Consider the following 19,417-nt stretch of genomic DNA (forward strand, 5'->3'; position numbering starts at 1 on the left):
ATGTCTCTTTGCTTTCACCCCTTCAAAGAACTCCTTCACGTGGGCCTGCACGATCGTATTGTTTTCCTCCTTGGTCCTCTCATACGGTAACTTCTCTAGAGGCTTTAGAGGTGGACCGTATCTGTATTGCCTCTCTCTTCTTGTGCTGCTAGACGCCGGAGCAGACGGAGCGGCTGCGGCGTCTGTCTTCTTTCGTGCTTGCTTACGAGGCGGAGGAGAAGGACTACGATGCGCCGGAGCAGCCGGGGCGGCGGTGGGTCTCTTCCGCCCTTGCTGGCGAGGCAGAGAAGGAGGAGGCGGAGTGCCGCCATGCGCCGGAGAAGGAGGCGGAGTGTCGTCGCCACGCGTGCCCTGATCGTCACTCACCGGAGGAGGAGGCGGTGGAGGAGGCGGAGTGCCGCCACGCGTGCCCTGATCGTCACTCGCCGGAGGAGGAGGCGGTGGAGGAGGCGGAGTGCCTTGACTCGCCGGAGGAGGAGGAGGAGGCGGAGGCGTCCAGTTCAGAAGGTTGATGAGCTCCTTCCGCCATAGGCATGGAGTCTTCAGAGCAGAACCCAGCCTAGTCTCCCCTTCACTGGTAGGGTGCTCAAGCGCGAGGTCCTCAAATCCCTCCGTTATTTCATCCACCATCACCTTAGCAAATCCTTCTAGAATCGGCTGGCAGTGATAAGTTGTGCCGGGTCCACTAGGATAAACTTGGCCAACAGCCGCCTTGACCTTCAAATTCATGCATCGCGCCATCATGTGGAAATTTTGAGACTCCGTGATACCATCCATGGGATAGCTGGCAGGAGCCGTCAAGACATGCTCCGGCTGAAGCAGCTCGGTGGAAGCAACGCTGCTTCTCCGCTGAGATGGCGGGGTAGCTTCGGGGGAAGCTTCGGCATGTCGTTTGTTGCGATCTGCTGCTTCTCGTTCCTCTTCTCGATCCTCTAGCCCCATTACCCTTCCAAGCAGCGCCTGCATTTGGTCCTGCTCCAGTTTCTTCCTCCTCTCGTGGGTTTTGTAACCCCCTGCGTCCGGAAAACCAACCTTCCACGGAAGGGAGTCTGGCGTGCCTCGTGTCCGTCCAGGGTGCTCGGGATTCCCAAGGGCCATTGTGAGCTCGTCCTTCTCCCTGTTTGGAAGGAACGTCCCTCGCTGTGATTCATCGATATAGTGTCGAAGGTTCTTGACTGGTGTTTGCAGTTGCTCGTCCGTCCACTAACACTGCCCTGTTACAGGGTCCAAGGTTCCGCCAGCCCCGAAGAACCAAGTCCGGCAACGGTCTGGCCAGCGCATTGTCTTTGGTTCGATCCCTTTTTCAAGAAGATCATGCTCAGCCTTGGACCACTTAGGGCGGGCTTTGAGGTAGCCACCTGACCCCGTGCGATGGTGAAGCTTCTTCTTCGCAGCATTTTTCTTGTTTGTCTCCGACATCTTCTTACTCTTTTCTGATGTCTTGTGGGCCACAAATGCGGGCCAGTGATCTTTGATCTTCTCATATTTGCCGATGAATTCTGGTGTCTCTTTTTTCTTGACAAACTGGTTCAGCTCTTTCCTCCACCTCCTCATTAGGCCTGCCATCTTCTTAAGAGCACAAGACTTGATTAATTGCTCTTTAACTGGCCTCTCCGGATCCTCCTCTGGCGGTAGGGTGAAATTTGCCTTCAGCTCAGTCCAAAGATCTTCTTTCTGCATATCATTGACATAAGACACCTCAGCGTCTTCATCCTTAGCAGGCTTATACCATTGCTGGATGCTGATCGGGATCCTGTCCCTAACAAGAACCCCGCACTGAGCAGAAAATGCCTTCTTTGTCCGGATGGGTTCAATCGGTTCGCCGTCGGGCGCGATTTCTATGATCTCAAACTTTTCATCCGAGCTCAACTTTTTCTTCGGGCCTCGTCTCTTTACCGAAGTTGTGCTCGATCCGGAGGGCTAGAAATTATAAGGAAGAAAGACGACAGTAATTAATATGTGTACATATACCAAAACAATGGATGCATCAATTAACTTGTCAGCACGGGCTTAACTAATATATATATACCTGGCCGGACTCGGTTCGGTGACCGGAGCAGTCAGCACGGTCTCCTTCGTCTTGTACCTCCATTGTGTCACCGCAGCCATCATGAACATAGTCCTCCTCTTGTATCGGCATTAATGGGTCGAAGACATCATAAACATAGCCCTCTTCTTCATCCAGGTGACCATCGGTGTCGATGAGAAATGACGCAACATCATCACTTCCATTTGCGATTATGTCCCCCAACATCACTTCTGTTTCTTCGTCTCGGGAGTGCTCCATAGTTTCTGCAAATATTTACAACATGTCAATTATTATTCAAACATGGTACATAGTGGCAAACGTAGAACTAGCTAGCTAATCACAATAAGGAATCATGTTAGTGGCCTCAACGCTGCTTCTCTAGGGTTTGGGGTCGCCTCGACACAAAGCTTCAAGGGTTTGGGGTGGCCTCGACGATAACGCTCTTTTAACTTGATAAATTTGGGTGGCCTCGAGAGAGTTAATTTGTTGGGTAGGGGCGCGGCGGGAGGGGGTAGGAGACCTGCAACATCGTTTTCTCTCTAGGGTTTGGGTGTCCTCGAGAGTTTTGGTCGAGCGAGAGGGCCGAGGGGGGTGCTGTAGTTGTATAAGTTATCACGGTCGAGAGAGGGTATATATATCGACCACCCGTCATGTCGAAGTTATCTAGAGGGGGTTATATCGACAACGACGCGACATACATATACATGGGAAAATAATGTTATCGGAGAGGGGGTATCGGTACCACCCCCTCGTGTTGAAGTTTCTTCTTTCTCCTTTCCTTTCTTTCTTCTTCTCCTCTTCTTTTTCTTCTTCTCCCTCGAGAAAGGAAAATAATTAAGGAAAAGGAAGAAAAGAGGAAGAAGGAAGAAGGAAGAAGAAGAAGAAGTAAAAGAAGAAAAAAAAGAGGAGAAGAAGAAAGGAATAGAGGAGAAGAAGAAAAAATAGAATTTTTTTCTTCTATTTTTTCTTCTTCTCCTCTATTCCTTTCTTCTTCTCCTCTTCTTTTTCTTCTTTTTTCCTCTTCTTATTTATTTCTCCTCTTCTTCCTCTCCTCTTTTTCTCCTTTCTACCTCTTCTTAATTATTTTCCTTTTTCCTCTCATTCTTTTTCTTCTTCTTCTTCCTTCTTCCTTCTTCCTCTTTTCTTCCTTTTCCTTATTTTACTTTCTCCTCTACACTAACCTAAAATGCACTAACCTAAAATCGATCGATATCTACTAACATCCTAAATATAAAATTAATACATATATGAAAAAACATATATAAACAAAAAAAATGCTATGAACATTATATTCATACATACATATATAGCCACATCCATTCATCATATATATATATATATAGCTACCACATACATATATACATTATACATATGGAAAAAATGCAATGAACAAAAAAAATACACTGATGAAAAAAATACTATGAACATGTACACATATATACACATACAAACACATATACACAAAAACATGCAAAAAAATGCTATGGAGGAAAATTTGGGCAGGGGCGGCGGGGCGGCGCACGCGGCGGCCGCGCAGGGCAGGGGCGGCGGCGCACCGGCCGCGCAGGGCAGGGGCGGCGCGCGGTGGCCGCGCAGGGCAGGGCGGCGGCGCGGTGGCCGCGCAGGACAGGGGCGGCACGCGCCGGCCGCGCAGGGACGGCGGCGCGGTGGCCGCGCAGGGGCGCGGGACGGGAGGGGCGCGGGAGCAGGCTATGCTCACAGGGGGCGGCGACGACGGCGAAGGCGAGCAGCCTGACGGCTTCGGCGGCGGCAGCGACGGCAAGGTGGAGCAGGGGCGTCGGGCGGCGACGGCGACGAGGAGGAGCAGGGGGCGTCGGGGGAGAAGTGGGCGATTTGGCCGAAAACTGCTAAGTGCTGCTTATATAGCACAACCTTTAGTCCCGGTTGGTGGCACCAACCGGGACTAATACCCCCTTTAGTCCCGGTTGGTGCCACCAACCGGGACCAAAGGCCTCTTTTTCGGCAGCCCAAAGGGCGGGAAGCTGCGGCCTTTAGTCTCGGTTGGTGGCACCAACCAGGACCAATGCCCCCCCCTTTAGTCCTGGTTGGTGCCACCAACCGGGACCAAAGGCCCCTGTGCTGCCTGCATCGGGGCCAAAGTTTAGTCCCACCTCGCTAGTTGAGAGGGGCGCCCACTCCCGCACCCCTCTTGAACTCCTCTCTACTGCAGGCTTATAGGCCTACTTGCTACTGCTTTGCCTGATGGGCCTTCTGGGCCTACTGCGGGCCTGAATCCTGGCCCAAAGTAGGGATTCAAGTCGTATTCAGGCCGTGGGGGTCCAGTAGGGGGCACTTTTTTTGTTTTTTTGTTTTCTTTACTTATTGTTGCTATTTTATTTTTTTCCATTTTTTTGTTTTGTTTTCTGCATTATTTATTTTCTTTTGTTTTTTGCTTTATTTTTTAATTCTTTTTGCTTTTAGTTTTAGGAAAATTATAAACTTTCTGTTAGTGCCATTACTTTTCAAATTTGAAAACACTTTTTTTTGTTTTCTTTCTTGATTTATTTATTTTATTTTGTTTCTACTTACAACAAAATACTTATTGTTGTTTTTTTGTTTTGTTTTCTGCATTATTTATTTTCTTTTGTTTTTTGTTTTATTTTTTAATTCTTTTTGCTTTTAGTTTTAGGAAAATTATAAACTTTCTGTTAGTGCCATTACTTTTCAAATTTGAAAACACTTTTTTTTTGTTTTCTTTTTTGATTTATTTATTTTATTTTGTTTCTACTTACAACAAAATACTTATTGTTGTTTTTTTGTTTTCTTTTCTGCATTATTTATTTTCTTTTGTTTTTTGCTTTATTTTTTAATTCTTTTTGCTTTTAGTTTTAGGACAATTATAAACTTTCTGTTAGTGCCATTACTTTTCAAATTTGAAAACACTTTTTTTTGTTTTCTTTCTTGATTTATTTATTTTATTTTGTTTCTACTTACAACAAAATACTTATTGTTGTTTTTTTGTTTTGTTTTCTGCATTATTTATTTTCTTTTGTTTTTTGCTTTATTTTTTAATTCTTTTTGCTTTTAGTTTTAGGAAAATTATAAACTTTCCACTTTTTTTGTTTTTTTGTTTTCTTTCTTGCTTTATTTATTTTATTTTGTTTCTACTTACAACAAAATACTTATTGTTGCTATTTTTAATTATTACGAGGGCCGAACCATAAGACATTAAAGCATTTCAAATGAACTCTGAAAAAGTTGAAAGTTGGCATGGTATCATAAATTGACCCACACATAGCATGTGCATGTACAAAACGGACAATGGTATCATCATAATAGTTGCGGGAGAAAGTCTTCACTTTTTCTTCGCTTGTGTCATTTGCTTATTGCGCCGTAACCATGGATAATCTTCATCGTTTATCAGGATGCTGGGGTCAGCCTTGACTTTAAAGGGAGGAATTTCATGAAACTTTTCATAATCTTCAGACATGTCTGTCTTGTCCTCCACTCCCACGATGTCCCTTTTTCCTGAGAAAACTATGTGGCGCTTTGGCTCATCGTATAATGTATTCGCTTCATTATCTTTTCTCTTTCTCGGTCTGGTAGACATGTCCTTCACATAGATAACCTGTGCCACATCATTGGCTAGGACGAACGGTTCGTCAGTGTACCCAAGATTTTTCAGATCCACTGTTGTCATTCCGTACTGTGGGTCTACCTGTACCCCGCCTCCTAACAGATTGACCCATTTGCACTTAAACAAAGGGACCTTAAAATCATGTCCGTAGTCAAGTTCCCATATGTCCACTATGTAACCATAATATATGTCCTTTCCCCTCTCGATTGTTGCATCAAAGCGGACACCGCTGTTTTGGTTGGTGCTCTTTTGATCTTGGTCAATCGTGTAAAATGTATTCCCATTTATCTCGTATCCTTTCCAAATCAATACAGTCAAAGATGGTCCCCTGGATAACAAGTACAACTCATCACAAACAGTGTTGTCACCTCTGATACGTGCTTCCAACCAACTGCTGAAAGTCCTGATGTGTTCACATGTAATCCAGTCGTCGCACTGCTCCGGGTGTTTGGAGCGCAGACTGTTCTTGTGTTCATCGACATACGGGGTCACCAAGGTAGAGTTCTGTAGAATTGTGTAGTGGGCTTGAGACCAAGAATATCCGTCCCTGCATATTATTGAGTCCTTTCCAAGCGTGCCTTTTCCAGTCAGTCTCCCCTCATACCGCGATTTAGGGAGACCTATCTTCTTAAGGCCAGGAATGAAGTCAACACAAAACCCGATGACATCCTCTGTTTGATGGCCCATGGAGATGCTTCCTTCTGGCCTAGCGCGGTTACGGACATATTTCTTTAGGACTCCCATGAACCTCTCAAAGGGGTACATATTGTGTAGAAATACGGGGCCCAGAATGACAATCTCGTCAACTAGATGAACTAGGACGTGCGTCATGATATTGAAGAAGGATGGTGGGAACACCAGCTCGAAACTGACAAGACATTGCACCACATCACTCCTTAGCCTTGGTATGATTTCTGGATCGATCACCTTCTGAGATATTGCATTGAGGAATGCACATAGCTTCAAAATGGCTAATCGGACGTTTTCTGGTAGAAGCCCCCTCAATGCAACCGGAAGCAGTTGCGTCATAATCACGTGGCAGTCATGAGACTTTAGGTTCTGAAACTTTTTCTCTGCCATGTTTATTATTCCTTTTATATTCGACGAGAAGCCATTCGGGACCTTCATACTAAGCAGGCATTCAAAGAAGATTTCCTTCTCTTCTTTGGTAAGAGCATAGCTGGCAGGACCTTCATACTGCTTTGGAGGCATGCCGTCTTTTTTGTGCAAACGTTGCAGGTCCTCCCGTGCCTCAGCTGTATCTTTTGTCTTCCCATACACGCCCAAGAAGCCTAGCAGGTTCACACAAAGGTTCTTCGTCACGTGCATCACGTCGATCGAAGAGCGGACCTCTAGGTCTTTCCAGTACGGTAGGTCCCAAAATATAGATTTCTTCTTCCACATGGGTGCGTGTCCCCCAGCGTCACTCGGAACAGCTAGTCCGCCGGGACCCTTTCCAAAGATTACGTGTAAATCATTGACCATAGCAAGTACGTGATCGCCGGTACGCATGGCGGGCTTCTTCCGGTGATCTGCCTCGCCTTTGAAATGCTTGCCTTTCTTTTGACATTGATGGTTGGTCGGAAGAAATCGACGATGGCCCAGGTACAGATTCTTCCTGCAGCTTGCCAGGTATATACTATCGGTGTCAAGTAAACAGTGCGTGCATGCGTGGTATCCCTTGTTTGTCTGTCCTGAAAGGTTACTGAGAGCGGGCCAATTGTTGATGGTCACGAACAGCAACGCCTTAAGGTTAAATTCCTCCTGTTTGTGCTCATCCCACGTACGTACGCCGTTTCCATTCCACAGCTGTAAAAGTTGTTCAACTAATGGCCTTAGGTACACATCAATGTCATTGCCGGGTTGCTTAGGGCCTTGGATGAGAACTGACATCATGATGAACTTCCGCTTCATGCACATCCAAGGAGGAAGGTTATACATACATAGAGTCACGGGCCAGGTGCTGTGATTGCTGCTCTGCTCCCCGAAAGGATTAATGCCATCCGCGCTTAAAGCAAACCATACGTTCCTTGGCTCACTTGCAAACTCATCCTAGTACTTTCTCTCGATTTTTCTCCACTGCGACCCGTCAGCGGGTGCTCTCAACTTCCCGTCTTTCTTACGGTCCTCACTGTGCCATCGCATCAACTTGGCATGCTCTCCGTTTCTGAACAGACGTTTCAACCTGTCACGGCCGGTTTTCCAATAAAAATATTTATTGATAAACCAGTCTTTTGAGTCCAGTATGAGAGAAATCCTCCTCACTGGTAGACAATTTCTTGATACAATAAGCCAGTAGCATAAAATATATTACAGGGTTGAACTGCGGTCGCTCAACCAAATTATTACAAGCACGCCAATAATCATACATAATGGCGGACAGGACACAGTGGTGTGGAGACATACTACTGACTCATGGATAGGTTGGTGGTGGAAAAGCACAGCGGGAAGGGAAATACAAGACTCTAAGAATATCATTTCATCGAACGTCGAGGTGAGGCTCGATAAATTTATTTGGTAGCGGAAGCGGATATAAAACAGTGACCAAATCCAGGGTCGCACGAGACTTACTGGGACTCCTCTAAGTGTCGGACTCGCTATCGAACTCTTCATCCATGAGATCGCCTTCGTCAGCATCTGGCCAAATCAACAAGCCAGTGAGTACTTTGAAAGTACTCGCAAGACAGTTCAGACGTAAGATATAACAAATGCGTGCATGGATGCAACATGATTAATTCCTTAATGCACAATAAATAAAATTGGCATAACGGGTAAGTAAAAAGGGAAACGGCGGTAGTCCGCCTGAAATTCCACAGAGCATAAATAAGGACCGATCGGGTGTCTGAAGCGACGCCTCGAAAGGTGAACAAATAAAAATAAGGAAATGATGCCACAGTTGGGCATCTTAGCGACACCACATAAAGGGCTTTAAAAGAAATGCCACGGTCGGACGTCTGAGCGACATCGCAGAAAGGGCTTTAAAAGAAATGCCACGGTCGGACGTCTGAGCGACATCGCAGAAAGGGCTTTAAAAGAAATGCCACAGTCGGACGTTTGAGCGACATCGCAGAAAGGGCTTTAAAAGAAATGCCACAGTCGGACGTCTGAGCGACATCGCAGAAAGGGCTTTAAATGAAATGCCACAGTCGGACGTCTGAGCGACATCGCAGAAAGGGCTTTAAAAGAAATGCCACAGTCGGACATCTGAGCGACATCGCAGAAAGGGCTTTAAAAGAAATGCCACAGTCGGACGTCTGAGCGACATCGCAGAAAGGGCTTTAAAAGAAATGCCACAGTCGGACGTCTGAGCGACATCGCAGAATGGGCTTTAAATGAAATGCCACAGTCGGACGTCTGAGCGACATCGCAGAAAGGGCTTTAAAAGAAATGCCACAGTCGGACGTCTGAGCGACATCGCAGAAAGGGCTTTAAATTCACCAGTAAACAATACTCATAATAAACATTCAATCCATGAGAATAAACGGGTTAGTCCATCCACAGGGATAATCATTCAATCGGACTTAGCACTCATGCGATTCACCGGAGTCTCTGTCATCAAAGCTGACAATTGATTAGGATAAGATGGAACGAAACTTGACATGGAAGAGATGATTTGGAGGAATATATGACTCTGCAGAGTTTGTACAAAAATTTTCCAACAGCCAACGGATTTCCGTAGTCACGAAGGACTAGTTCCGTTTATGGTATTTCGGAAGAAAACACAGCTAACCGGTACACACCCATCCTACCTCTCGATGCTAGGAATCACCCTAGTCATCGTCCAAGAAAAACTTTTGAGACGGGGAGATCACAATCTCGAATAGCATGGGATCAAATTTATATACGCGCGCTCTAAGGGGTGCCCCCCTCTCGGTCCCAACCGGAAACACCCATGCCCCCTGACCGGATGACTGGCTTTAATCCAGGGCCATGGAACCATCATCACGGCCTCTCCTCTTTGGTGTGTACCATGAAAGCGGTTTGCAACTTACTAAACCATATTCCTTGCGGAAAACATGTGGTAGTACAAGGAAGGAAATGATAGGTACTGGACCGATATGGTTTGACACTGAAGTCACATAGTCTGGCGTAAGACTGGCATGCTACAACACTGCCATCGTACCATCCTCATGCCAACACATGGCCATTCATATTCACATTCATCCACGTATGATTTTGAACTCACTCACCTTATTATCACATAAAATAACGTTCATCGGTATGCTCACCAACATGCCATGAAACTAACTAAATGCAAAACATGCCAAGACACTCATCATATCAAAAGTTCAAACATGCTTGCCTGGTTCAGAGTAGTGGGAGCCTAGCTCGGTGAAGTTCGCGGCTCCGTCACCTCCTTCGGTATCTACGGTTTAAAGAAAATATATGCGCTAACGTAAATACCAAGGAGTGCACAGAAGGTAAACCAAATATTTTTCAAATAAATTTGATAAAAAACTAGACAAAATTTTAAAGAGAATAGCAAAAGAATCAATCAAAAATACTTTTCTGATTAAAAGTTATAAGGGTTTTTGTCCAGGGACTTATCTGTAATGAAACAGAAGATTTCCAGGGGCTAGTTTATAAAAACAGAAAACGCTTCGGTAGCGACTACGCCAGCCCGAAGAGAAAACGCATTCTGCCCGAAGGCGCTTCTAGAAAACGATTCGAAAGAGAGAGCAGAGAGGCTGACGGTGGGGTCCCACCCGTCAGGTTCAAATGTTCAAACGGGGCGGCAGAGTTCGCCGGCGCCCGAGAGCCGCGGTGGTCGCCGGCGGCGATCCACGGCGAGGCAGAGAGATCGGGGAGTACCTCCGTGCTCAGGGCACCCTTCCGCGTCAGTTGATGGTGGTGGAGTCGGTCGGCGAGCACCACGTCGACGGCGAGCTTTGCTCCGGCGGACGGCGGCTTGGGTGGTCGAGGGGCTCGTCGGAGAGGGCTGCAAAGGTTAAATTGAAGAGGGGGTCATGCTCCTGGCAGCTAGAGAGGGTAACGAACGGGGTTTGAGCGCCGGAGATGGCCTCACCAGAACGAATCGGGCTGGAGGCCGAGGCGGGGCGAGTCGGCCGGAGCTGGGGGAGGAGACCTCCTCGAGGTCCCCCTAGTGGCCTGGCGGGGTGTTGGTGAGTAGTGGGGGTGCTGCGTGCACGAGAGTGAGCTCGGGACCCCTTTATATAGGCGGTCTGAGGCGGTTGCCGTGAATGAGGATCACCGGCGAGCGATTACGGTGGCGCAGTGCTCGGTCGGGGTGGTTAGGGGGTCGAGCGTCATCATGGAGGTTCAATGGGTCCGTTTTGGTGTTAAACTGGCCGGGGTTTGGGTGTTAAGGGCGAGCTCAACGGAACGGTGATGGCGCGGGCCTGTCGGCGGCGGAGAGCGCGTTCCGTGCTTGCCGGCCACGGTGGCTGTGCTACGGTCGTGCGCTGGCGTGCATGAGGCCACGCGGAGAGCCAGGGAGCGATGGGCGGCGCGGAACGGCGTTCTGCCGTGGTGTGCCTCCTGTCGGCCGCCACGGGAGGTCCCGACGCCGCAGAAGACGCCGGCGAGGGCGAGCCAGCGCGCTACCGACGCCAGGAAGGCTCCACGCACGTGTGTGCAGCTTCGGACAAGAGGAATAGGCGGCGAGGAACATGCCAAGGGCACTGTGGCCGCGTGACTGAAACTGACGGACGGAAGATGACACTGAAACTGAATTTTCTAAACTTTGAACAGTAACAGTGCCCACCAGGTGTTCGACCGAATGAAATTGGCCTCTGGTGATTTTTCCTTGAGCTGATTTTTGGTGGAGTGGCTTCTCCTTGCTCAAGTAGGCTGCATGATTTTTGTTGGAATTTTTGGAGCAGTGTGGATATGAATTTCACCAAATTTGGCAAATCTGGTCCAAACTTGCAGAGACTGTATTTTGAAAAATTTGAGAAGAGGAGGAGTGGATCAAGATGGTTCTGGGTTGTGGGTTCAAAGGACAATCCAGGAGAATTGGTTTGAGTTCAAAACTCAAATGAAAAAGTGTACTTGCTTTGAAAATCCCTCAGGCTCCAAATAATTTTCAGAATTGAATTGAGGGGAAAAATAATTAGAATAAAAATCCAAAACCAGTTTGGATTAGTTGGGACAGAGAATTTAGGTTGATCACAAGGGGGAGGGGAGGTTTTGGAGGGGTTTTATCTCATGGGCAAAAATACAAAGCCAAGGGTGGCTTCAAAGATAAGAAAAACCCAAATTTTCATAGAGCTTCACTTAAAAAAAATCTCTCCTCAAAACCACAAAGTTTTTGATAAAAACCAAATAAAATTTTTGGAGTGTCACAACACCTACCCCCTTAGGAAAAATCTCGTCCCCGAGATTTCAGCTGATCCTTAAATAAGTGTGGATGCTCTGTCCGAAGAAAATCCTCCCTTTCCCAAGTTGCTTCACTGTCGGTGTGATTGCTCCACTGGACTTTGAAAAACTTGATGGTTTTCTGTCGGGTCCTCCTTTCAGACTCCTCTAATATTCTTATGGGACGTTCTCGATAAGTGAGGTCTGGCTGTATGTCAATGTTCTCATGAGATACTTGTTTCTCTGGGTTGCTTACGCACTTCCTTAATTGAGAGACGTGGAACACGTCGTGAATGTCGGACAAGTCTTCGGGTAAGTCTAGATGGTAGGCTATAGTGCCTCTTCGTGCCACTATGCGAAATGGTCCAATGAATCTCGGTGCTAATTTTCCTTTAATCTTAAACCGTTGCAATCCTCTCATCGGGGATACTCTCAAGTATACGAATTCACCGGGTTCGAAACTGACCCTACGATGTTTCTGATCATAATAACTTTTCTGTCGACTTTGAGCGGTCTTAAGTCGGTCCCTGATTAGCTTGACTTTTTCCTCGGCTTCTCTGAGCATATCTGGTCCGAAGATGCGGCTGTCTCCGGTCTCTGACCAATTTAACGGGGTACGACATCTCCTTTCGTATAGGGCTTCGAAAGGAGCCATTTGCAGGTTGGCCTGGTAACTGTTGTTGTATGCGAACTCGGCATATGGCAGGCTGTCCTCCCAACTGGTTCCATAGGTGAGGACACATGCTCTCAGCATGTCTTCTAAAACCTGGTTTACGCGTTCTGTTTGTCCATCAGTCTGTGGATGGTATGCGGTACTGAAGGCTAGTTGGGTTCCCAGAGCCTGTTGTAATTGCTCCCAAAATCTTGAGACGAACTGAGTGCCTCTGTCGGAAATTATAGTCTTCGGGACACCGTGCAGACAGACTATGCGGGAAAGATAAATCCTGGCAAGCCTCTGAGTGGTGTAGGTTGTCTTCACTGGAATAAAGTGTGCTACTTTGGTCAACCTGTCAGTGATGACCCATATGGCATCATTCCCGTGTCGTGACCGAGGTAATCCGACAATAAAATCCATCCCTATTTCATCCCATTTCCACTCAGGTATTTTGTTAGGTTGCAGTAGTCCGGCTGGTCTCTGATGTTCAGCTTTTATGCGTTGACATGAGTCGCAACATGCAATGAAAGCGGCTATGTCCCTCTTCATACCGTGCCACCAAAATCTTTCCTGAATATCCTTATACATTTTGGTTCCTCCAGGGTGGATCGAATATGGAGTGGTGTGTGCTTCAGTTAAAACTTGCTGTTTAAGGTCTTCTATGTTTGGCACGCATAGCCTTTCTCCGTACCATAATATTCCTTCATTGTCTATGACGAATTCCGAGGCCTTGCCCATACTCAACTTCCTTTTAATTCCTTCAATGCTGGGGTGACCGGACTGAGCCTCTTTAATTTTCTCCACAAGGTGTGGTTGTATTTCCAAGTTTGATATGGTGCCTTCTGCTACCATTATCAAGTTGAGCTTGACAAATTCTTGATGGAATTCGGGCCTCAAGCTGTGCAGATAGTTCCCGTCGGAGCTGGGGTTCCGACTCAGGGCATCGGCCACTACGTTTGCTTTCCCTGGATGGTAATGGATACCAACATCATAATCCTTTACCAATTCCAACCAGCGGCGTTGCCGTAAATTTAGTTCTGGCTGCGTAAAAATGTATTTGAGGCTTTTGTGATCCGTATATATCTCACATCGATTCCCAAGTAGAAAATGCCTCCATTCCTTGAGTGCATGAATAACTGCTGCCATTTCTAAATCATGAGTGGGATAATTTTCCTCGTGTTTGCGAAGTTGCCTTGAAGCGTAGGCGACAACCTTGCCTTCTTGCATCAACACGCATCCGAGACCCTTTCTGGATGCGTCACAAAATACTTCAAAATTCTTGTGTATATCGGGTACAATTAATACTGGTGCTGTTGTTAATTTCTGCTTTAGCTCTTGGAAACTTTTCTCGCAGGCTTCTGTCCATTCAAACTTCTTATCTTTCTTGAGTAACTGTGTCATAGGCTTGGATATGATGGAAAATCCTTCAATAAATCTGCGGTAATATCCTGCCATTCCCAAGAAACTTCGTATGTCTGTTACGCTGGCTGGTGACTTCCAGTCAAGTACGGCCTTGACTTTCTCTGGGTCCACTGCTATACTATCTTGAGTCAGCACGTGGCCTAGGAAACCTACTTGTCTTAGCCAAAATTCGCACTTGCTGAACTTGGCATACAATTGGTGTTTCCTTAGCTCTCCTAGTACAATCCTGAGATGTTCTGCGTGCTCTTCTGGTGTTTTGGAGTATACCAGAATATCGTCGATGAATACTACGACGAATTTGTCCATAAACTTCATAAATACTTTTTTCATGAGGTGAACAAAATATGCCAGGGCGTTAGTTAATCCAAATGGCATCACTGTGAACTCGTACAGTCCATATCTGGAGGTGAAGGCTGTTTTGGGGATATCTTCCGTTCGTACCTTCAATTGATGGTATCCTGACCTTAAGTCAATTTTTGAGAATACCTTGGCCTGAGCAAGTTGATCAAACAAATCGTTTATCCTTGGCATCGGGTATTTGTTTTTGACTGTGACCATGTTAAGTGCTCGATAGTCGATACACAATCTCAGCGTTCCATCCTTCTTCTTGGCAAATAAAATTGGTGATCCCCAAGGTGAGGAGCTGGCCCGAATGTATCCTTTATCCAGTAATTCCTTTATTTGCTTCTTCAATTCGATCAACTCGGATGGTGCCATTCTGTATGGTTTCTTGTATATGGGGGTTGGTTCCTGGTGCTAGCTCAATGCGGAATTCTATTTCTCGATCTGGTGGCATGCCTGGCAGCTCTTCAGGGAATACATCTGGAAATTCACACACTACTGGAACCTTGTTTAGCTCAGAAACGTCCACCTTATTTAATCTCGGTTGCCGGGGTCTTTTTCCTTCCTTGGCTGATACTCTTATTGTCTTCCCTTGGTGGTGTGTGAGAATCACGGTCCTGTTGAAACAGTCGATAAAACCTTTATTGGTGGTTAGCCAATCCATCCCTAGGATGACATCCAGTCCTTTATTTTCCAATACAATAAGATTTGCGTAAAACTCCAATCCTTCAAACTCAATGACCACATTCTGACAGTAATTCTGAGAAACTTGCTGAATCCCGGGGGACTTGATTATTATGGATTTCTCCAAAGGAAGCATCGAAAAATTATTTTGCAAAGCAAAACTTTTCGAGATGAAAGAGTGAGAAGCTCCAGAATCAAACAAAACCATTGCAGGTATTGTGTTGACAGGAAACGTACCGAGTACGATATCCGGAGCATTTTGTGCCTCCTCTTTGGTTACGTGGTTCAGATGACCCTTCCTGTGGTTATTGTTGGGATTGAAATTGTTTCGTTTGGGCGCTGAATTATTGCCGCCGTTGTTCGGCTTTGGGGTTGAGTTCCTTGGCTTGGGGCACTGTTTGGCATAATGCCCTTCTTCTCCACAAGCGTAACAAGTAACGCCGGGGCGATAGGTGAATTCCTTGTCCCTTGCATGAAAATTCTTGATTGGGCGTGAGACATTGGATGAGAATTTGGGTGTCCCACCCTTTTTAAAATCTATCTTGCTTCGGTGATTGCGAGTGTGATTAGTCTGGTCCCTTTTTCGCTTGCGGATATCTTCCAGACTGCGTCTCTCATTTTCCAGAGTAATGGCCTTGTCCACCAGCGTTTTAAAATCAGGAAAAGTGTGCACGACCAGTTGGCATTTAAGTGCGGGCGCCAGACCGTCAAGGAATTTCTCCATCTTCTTGATTTCAGTCATACGCTCCTCATTGGCGTAGCGGGATAATAGGGTAAATTGACTGTTGTAATCTGACACTGTCATGTTCCTTTGTTTGAGGTCATCAAATTCTCTCTTCTTGATTTTCATAATACTCTTAGGAATATGTGCACCACGGAAACCTTCCTTGAAATCATCCCAGGTTATGTCATTTTCGTTGGGATGCATGTGCAGAAAATTCTCCCACCACGATGCGGCTGCTCCTGTGAGATAGTGTGGAGCATATAGTACTTTCTCGAGATCTGAACACTTTGCAATAATTAATTTCCTCTCCATATCTCGAAGCCAGTCCTCGGCTTCAAGAGGCTTGTCAGTGTGAGAAAATGTTTGAGGACGTGTCTTCTGTAGCTCAGATAACTTGGAATGTTGCTGATACTGTCCATGATGATTCCCCATGTTGATGACTTGGTTCATCATCTCGCGATGTTGTTGCTGACTCTGTTCATAAAGGCGGCACATTTGTGAAAGTGCCGATTCACTGCCTTGTTGGCTTGACTGTCCCTGAGTGAACTCATTGTTGGGTTGAGTATCATGAATTTCCTCTGGTGGAGTTGGCATGGAACGTGTCCAAGGACGAGACATTTTTCACTCTGGGAAAAATATTTTTGTAAAACTCTTAAGAAAAGCGGAAAGAGTCGCAAAAATAAAACCATAAATGCATAAAGCTGGCAGATATTATTAAATACCCAAGCTTACTTAAGAAAAACAAATCGACTTGCGCATGGAGAAGGACTGCTCATTACATATCTTACACGCGGGCGGTAATTATACAGTACATCACTCAGGATATGCGTACATAATCCTCACATGTTATTAAGGCTAGTGCACTTCTCCAGATCCTACATGATGCGCAAACAGGCTACTTCTCACAACCTATGCACATATCTTACAAAGCGGTACAATACATGGCAGCTAAGCGTACTCAGGCAGAGATGTTGACGACCTCCTTTGCCCTGCCGAGGGCGAGGCGTAGCGAGGTCGGGGACTCGACTTCCTCCTCGCTAATGGGCTCCATACGTGTAGTGTTGCGCAGAGCGGACGAAGCGGTTGCCAGGGGCGGAGCAACACGTACAGGAGTGGGCGCGAAGGTTGGTGTAGTGCGCGCTGGAGTGGGTGCAATGACTTGGTTAAATTCTTCGGTAGAAGGCAGGCGACGAGTAGGCGTAAAAGATGCTGATGACGAGACAAAAGTCGGTGGCGGAGCGATGGGTAGGAGCTCCCTCCTGTTGGCAGCACAGCCATGGACTGAGTCCATGCGGTTAGCTACGAAGTCGTCCACCAGATTGTCGAAGGCTGCCTCCAGGGCCCGGAGATACTCAATGAGCATCTCAAAAGCCTCGTCTCGTTCTCCTCTGGGGCAGGAGTATGCGTAGTGACAGGTGTAAGGCACATGGCACGGAAGATAACGGTAACGACGAGTCTTCATCACGGGAAGGACATCCCTGAGACGAGCTATCGCCTCGCGGGCTGCCATCTGCATAGCATGCCTCTCCGTAGGCATGGCTCTTCCCACGAACCGGAAGCGGCGTAACTCACCACGCCCTCCCCTGAACTGCACCGCGGCCTGGTGCATGGTCAGACTGTCGTTGACTCGGTGCTGGTAGAGTGTGAAGACTGGGCGCACGGATGGCCCCATCGCGACCTGAACGATGGAAGAAAGAAGCTTGACGAACCCATCGGGCACGTTGGCGAAGGTCTGAGACTCGCAGCTGACGTCGGCCATCTACAAAGGTAGGCAAAATTCTGCAGGGTCAGATCATAAATTTATGCTGACTGACAGAAAATGACTACAATTGCAAAAGCATAAAATAGCCCTGTCATGCTAATAACTAATTAGCGATCGCACCTAGTGGCTTCCTACAGTCAGCCTGGCTCTGGTACCAAGCTTGTCACGGCCGGTTTTCCAATAAAAATATTTATTGATAAACCAGTCTTTTGAGTCCAGTATGAGAGAAATCCTCCTCACTGGTAGACAATTTCTTGATACAATAAGCCAGTAGCATAAAATATATTACAGGGTTGAACTGCGGTCGCTCAACCAAATTATTACAAGCACGCCAATAATCATACATAATGGCGGACAGGACACAGTGGTGTGGAGACATACTACTGACTCATGGATAGGTTGGTGGTGGAAAAGCACAGCGGAAAGGGAAATACAAGACTCTAAGAATATCATTTCATCGAACGTCGAGGTGAGGCTCGATAAATTTATTTGGTAGCGGAAGCGGATATAAAACAGTGACCAAATCCAGGGTCGCACGAGACTGACTGGGACTCCTCTAAGTGTCGGACTCGCTATCGAACTCTTCATCCATGAGATCGCCTTCGTCAGCATCTGGCCAAATCAACAAGCCAGTGAGTACTTTGAAAGTACTCGCAAGACAGTTCAGACGTAAGATATAACAAATGCGTGCATGGATGCAACATGATTAATTCCTTAATGCACAATAAATAAAATTGGCATAACGGGTAAGTAAAAAGGGAAACGGCGGTAGTCCGCCTGAAATTCCACAGAGCATAAATAAGGACCGATCGGGTGTCTGAAGCGACGCCTCGAAAGGTGAACAAATAAAAATAAGGAAATGATGCCACAGTCGGGCATCTTAGCGACACCACATAAAGGGCTTTAAAAGAAATGCCACGGTCGGACGTCTGAGCGACATCGCAGAAAGGGCTTTAAAAGAAATGCCACAGTCGGACGTCTGAGCGACATCGCAGAAAGGGCTTTAAAAGAAATGCCACAGTCGGACGTCTGAGCGACATCGCAGAAAGGGCTTTAAAAGAAATGCCACAGTCGGACGTCTGAGCGACATCGCAGAAAGGGCTTTAAATGAAATGCCACAGTCGGACGTCTGAGCGACATCGCAGAAAGGGCTTTAAAAGAAATGCCACAGTCGGACGTCTGAGCGACATCGCAGAAAGGGCTTTAAAAGAAATGCCACAGTCGGACGTCTGAGCGACATCGCAGAAAGGGCTTTAAAAGAAATGCCACAGTCGGACGTCTGAGCGACATCGCAGAAAGGGCTTTAAATGAAATGCCACAGTCGGACGTCTGAGCGACATTGCAGAAAGGGCTTTAAAAGAAATGCCACAGTCGGACATCTGAGCGACATCGCAGAAAGGGCTTTAAATTCACCAGTAAACAATACTCATAATAAACATTCAATCCATGAGAATAAACGGGTTAGTCCATCCACAGGGATAATCATTCAATCGGACTTAGCACTCATGCGATTCACCGGAGTCTCTGTCATCAAAGCTGACAATTGATTAGGATAAGATGGAACGAAACTTGACATGGAAGAGATGATTTGGAGGAATATATGACTCTGCAGAGTTTGTACAAAAATTTTCCCACAGCCAACGGATTTCCGTAGTCACAAAGAACTAGTTCCGTTTATGGTATTTCGGAACAAAACACAGCTAACTGGTACACACCCCATCCTACCTCTCGATGCTAGGAATCACCCTAGTCATCGTCCAAGAAAAACTTTTGAGACGGGGAGATCACAATCTCGAATAGCATGGGATCAAATTTATATACGCGTGCTCTAAGGGGTGCCCCCCTCTCGGTCCCAACCGGAAACACCCATGCCCCCTGACCGG

The sequence above is a fragment of the Triticum aestivum genome, chromosome 4A, assembly GCF_018294505.1.
Source record: "Triticum aestivum cultivar Chinese Spring chromosome 4A, IWGSC CS RefSeq v2.1, whole genome shotgun sequence".
NCBI classification, from domain to species: domain Eukaryota; kingdom Viridiplantae; phylum Streptophyta; class Magnoliopsida; order Poales; family Poaceae; genus Triticum; species Triticum aestivum.